This window comes from Rhipicephalus microplus, chromosome 5 (genome assembly GCF_043290135.1).
Source record: "Rhipicephalus microplus isolate Deutch F79 chromosome 5, USDA_Rmic, whole genome shotgun sequence".
NCBI classification, from domain to species: domain Eukaryota; kingdom Metazoa; phylum Arthropoda; class Arachnida; order Ixodida; family Ixodidae; genus Rhipicephalus; species Rhipicephalus microplus.
This window is the reverse complement of record NC_134704.1, coordinates 189,539,249-189,544,517: the sequence shown is the minus strand read 5'-3', so window position 1 is coordinate 189,544,517 and position 5,269 is coordinate 189,539,249. Positions and strand designations below refer to the sequence as shown.

The following is a 5,269-nucleotide window of genomic DNA, read 5'->3' as shown; positions in this document are numbered from 1 at the left end:
GTTTACTATTCCCTCCACGCTGGGCATTGCAGTTACACTCAGTTACAAAACGAAGAGAGCTTGAGCACGATGTGTTTCCCGCTCGAGACGACGGAGAAGCTCAGACAATTTGTAATGACACTGTCAGAGGATTCGAACAAGCACCCACTAAGTACGGAGTCGCAGCCGTCGCACTCCACACACGAGGAACCACCCTACCACATGTCGACGTCCTACGCGACTGCAGCTGGAGCAACGGCACATGCCGATGTGATATCTTCGCTGGCTTCGTCAGACGACGAAATCGCTCGTCAATATGGTCTACAAACGCCAGCGCATGGGACCTCTACAATCTCGTACTGTATCTCAATAGTCAGTCCTGACTATTTAAATACCTTAAAGTGGATAGACGCGATTGGGGTCGCGACATTACAAATGGAGTTTTAGAACAATTCCAAGGTCCTGGACACGAGCCCAGCCGAGTTCTGGAAATACTGCACTCGAAACTTACGCATTCAGTTGCATGTGACGACGCCCATGGAGGTCAGACGAGCGGTAGAGACGCTGACAAAGCATGCGCAAGAAAGGGTACAAAGTGCCGAAAACGTGCAAAAGGAGCGTCGAAAGAATCCATCTACGACTGGCTACGTGGAAACCCCGTACCACTGTTGAGCAACATTGTGCGCACCCCCAGTGACTGGCAGACCCGGTCTTTTGGTTTATTCACCTGGACGACAAGCGCCTTCAACGAGCCATCCAAGTGTTTAATGATGAGATGTGTTCGTACTCCACCCTCGACTTCTATGAAATGTACAAGAACATGCAGCCACTCTTTGATGCCCCACATGGCGACCTCGCTACTATTTACATAGATGTACCCGCGCCATTGGATGCCATGATAGAACTTTTAAACTTTCAGTTTCACGGCATCCACGAAGACGTGTCGGCGTTTGTCAACAACTTGTACAAACTGGTCGAGAAGGCGATCCCCCCATAAAATTGCATGGAAATTATGTCCTCTCCGAGTGCAGGCAAAAACGTTTTTTTTTATCCTGTTCTTTCATTTTACATTAACCGCGTTACCATTCACAACTTTAACCGCTACACTAGCTTTCCACCTCAGGACACCGTGGGCCGTCGCATCCTGGTATGGAATCAGCCAAACTGTGAGTCATCTGCTTTCGATACTGTAAAAAAAAATTTGGTGACGTAGACTCGGTGGCTGTCAAATACACTGCTGACCAGACCATCTCCAGGACACCCGTCATTATGCTCTCAAACAACGAGGTGTTTCCAGATGACGAGGTCTTCAACCACCGCATGTGGTGCTACAAGTGGCGGGCGTGTCCTCCACTGAAGAAATACGACAAGAAAGTTCACTCGATGGCCCTGGTGCTCCTTTTCGATACGTTTGTCATAGAAGAAACATACGTCAGCACGCGTCAGCTTGATGAATAAACAGTTTTTCAACCTAACATCGTGAGTACATGGTCAATGCTTTACATTTTCCGACTACATCGACAACGACAAGCGCGACAGTTGTCAGTCAGTCAGTCAAGTCAGTCACAGTCAGTCAGTCAGTCAGTCAGTCAGTCAGTCAGTCAGTCAGTCAGTCAGTCAGTCACAGTCAGTCAGTCAGTCAGTCAGTCATTCAGTCAGTCAGGACGGTTACATTTCAAACACATACAGACTGCTAACAGATGGGACACACACAAGACGGACGCTATTACAAGACAGAAAGTCGGCGGCCAAATCGTTGCACCTTGGAGACATGCAGTTTGCGTCCTCATACTGCCTCGGGGAAATGCGATGGCAAAAGTCGTGATGCATTTCAATTGATGGCAGTTGCAATATAGCAGTTTGCAATGCATAAAATAAGTAAAGCGCAGCTGCGTATCTGATTCCAATCAAATCAAATCAAAATGAGTTTAATAAAACGTACATGATTGGAAATGAAAAGATTGGTCAAATTTCAACGATGTACAGTCTACTTATGAAAGGTGTTTACAATTCACTAGACAAGAAAAAGCGTTTGCAGAAAGGTTGAAGTTACGCCTAGTTTTTATTTCTAGTGGCACACTGTTCCTGGTTTAAGGTACAAAGAATTCAAACAGTCTCTCCTCATAAACACTATTGCGGGGAAGAAGATTTACATTTAACTGACTAGTTTTCCTGGTGTTTGCACACGGGAAGTTGAATATGGTGTGTCGTAGTGGAAAGTATGTGTACATTATTCGGTTAAATATGCAAGCTTCCTAAAAATTTCTTAGCGCCGTAAATGAAAGAATATTACAATAATCGAACAAGATGCTACTGGGTTAATAAACTAGAGAGAATGGTATTGATATTAAAGCACGTTTTTGTAACTGAAGTATAGGTCTTAAGCAGTCTGTGCCAGGTAGCAAATATTGTTACGGATAAGATGGGTCAATTTACACTGAAAATTCCAGCCCTCAACCGTCACTGCCGGATCATCATCGCTCAAAAGCGTCCGACCTCTTCTTCCTTGTCACTCTTTCAATCCGCGTTACATTTTCTTCCGGGCAAGACGAAGCTCACCGAGCGAGTAGAAGAGATCGCTTGTTGTAGGGCTTTAATCAGGCCATGTCCACAATATGCGTCTTACACGAACGCCGGTTCTGAGCTGTCACTTTCACTACAACATTAATGACGTCACTCAAGCACTGAGTAACGAATGGTCCTGAGTACTTAGAAAGAAGCTTCTCGCAAAGCCTTTTCTTTCAAACGGGTGTCCACAGCCAGACGAAATCACCCGTAGTGAAAGTCACAGGCGGGTGTTTTGCGTCGTAACGGTTTTTTGCGCGAGCGTGGGCGGAGAGAGTGCGGAGCCGAGCAAGCCGACGGGCTTCTTCGGCACAACGCAAAGCCTGCGCAACACTGGTGTTTCGTTCGTCGAAAAAGGAAGGATGGTGTCAAGAAACTTTGGAAATGACAAGAATAGAGGAGAAAGAAAGGCGTATAACCTGTGACCTTGTGTTTCGCGGTTTTAAAGGCGTATGTAACAAAAGATAATACAGCGTCCCAGTTGTAATGATCCACAGCGACGTACATTGAAAGCATGTTGATGGTGGTACGATTGGTGCGCTCAGTGAAGCCGTTGGTCTGAGGAAGGTATGGTGTGGAGTGCCGATATTGGCACCCTCAAAGCCGTAGCACCTCTTCCACAACATCAGCGGTAAACTGCCGGCAGCGTTCATTACTACCACACGAGAGGCCCCGCGACAGAGTATAATCGAGTGCAGAAGAAACCATGACACTTACGATGATGTGGCTGAAGCAACCGCCATCGTTTCAGTATACCGCGTCAGGTAATCTAGACTGAAGACTGGAATTGTCGACGGAACCTTATACTCTCATTTGCCGTCGTTACCCTTGTGCATGGTGCCGGTGTGGTCTACGCGTGCAATCCCTTTCCTTGCTCGGCAACTCTTTTAAGCAGTGAATGTGTTGACAATTTAGACAGTTTTTAAGCCTTCTTCCTTTTGAATGCAACGTGCGAAGAGACACCGTTGGCGATAAATGCCGTCACCTCCACTACGGCTACATCCTTCTGCGTAGCATCGATAACACGCGTACGGCAGTTCGGCGCACAAAGATTGTTGAACTTCTTGAACGCTTTCGTGCCTCTTTCAACGCTGGCCAGCCTATATTGGGGCGCACGTCTGCAGTGGCTCATTGTATTGACACCGGTCTTCATGCTCCCCTGCGACAGCGTCATCTCCGAGTATCGCAGACCGAACGCCGCGACAACGTCGATGACATGCTGAAACATGGCGTTATTCAAGAATCTAACAGTCCCTGGGCCTCTCCTGCCGTGCTGCTGCTGAAAAAAGATGGTTAAATAAGATTTTGCGTTGACTATCGCCGCCTAAACAGGATGTTTATCCTCTATCCCGCACCTCCACCAAATGTAACAAGCGTGTTCTTCAGAGGAGTTTCAGCAAGAAACTTGCCAGGAGAAGCAAGACAACTGCAGCACAGAAAACAGGAGGCCGAGAGCGTGACACACGAACTTCGTCGTCTTTCTCTCCCTGGCAAAGAGCTAGCGCCGTTGTGCACCGGTACAATATATATATATATATATACATACATATATATATATATATATATATATATATATATATATGATTCCAAAAAAATTCTGTGGGTCTGGTGCAAATATAATTAGGAATAAAGGAGCACACTTACGAAAATTTGATAGTTATTTACTCTACGTTTAGGCCGTGGCATATATATACCGTGAGTAGCTCTCATCGAGACCCTCCGGTATTTTCCGGCCTAAGCAATGAAGACGTCGAAGAATGGCTCGACGGTTATGATCGAACCAGCGTTTGTAATTATTGGACCGAGGCGCACAAACTTCGCTACGTTCGTTTCTACCTCGATGGCGTCGCTAAAACCTGGTATTACAATCACGAGCGTGACTTCTCCAATTGGTCGGCCTTCACGGGGCATCTCCGTCAGGTATTTGGCACGTCTGCAGGATGTTCTGTAGTAGCGAAACAGAAGCTCGCAACCCGCATCCAAGGGAACGACGAATCGTATACGTCCTACATTGAAGATATTCTGGCTCTCTGCCGCCGAGCACAAAATGACATGACGGAGGCCGATCGGCCTCCGTCATGTCATTTTATGGCATCCGACATCTACTGTCATGGCATCCGACATCTACTGAAAGGTATCAACTGTGTGGCCTTCAATGCTCTCGAGATTCAGAATCCGACTACCGTCCGGGACGTCATCACTACATGCCAACGCCTGGACGCGCTTCATTCTATGCGCCTTCCACACGCCTCCTGAGACGCTCGCTTCACCAAAGAGCATAAATTACGGGCCCTTATCCGCACAATTGTCAGAGAATAACTTCACGGCCTTATTCCAGGCAACCCTACCGTTGCGTTTGTCCACACACCTCCTCCCAACCTGCGAGAGGTACTGGGATCGGTACCCAGCACCTCCACCACTTATGAGACCACGTCCGGTACGGCAGCAACCAGGTTATCTTTTTTTAATCCAGACGCACGAGCCAGAGAGCCAGCCCGCGTGACATACGATGATGATCACTACAATGGTTTGGTCATACAGATTAAGATGATGGACATAGTCAGCGCTCACAATATATATATATATATATATATATATATATATATATATATAATAAGGGAAAGAAGTGTATACCTAAGGGCTCGTTTTTCCGTGTTTTAACACAATAATAATACACAATATATATATTTATATATATATGACAATATTGGAAGAAAAGTATAGC

The 5,269-nt window shown here is 46.4% G+C and overlaps 1 pseudogene; it reads left to right on the top strand.

Moving 5' to 3' along the window:
- Positions 1–362: 362 nt before the first annotated feature.
- Positions 363–1,454, top strand: LOC119174055 (uncharacterized; annotated as a pseudogene).
- The last annotated feature ends 3,815 nt before the right edge of the window (positions 1,455–5,269 follow it).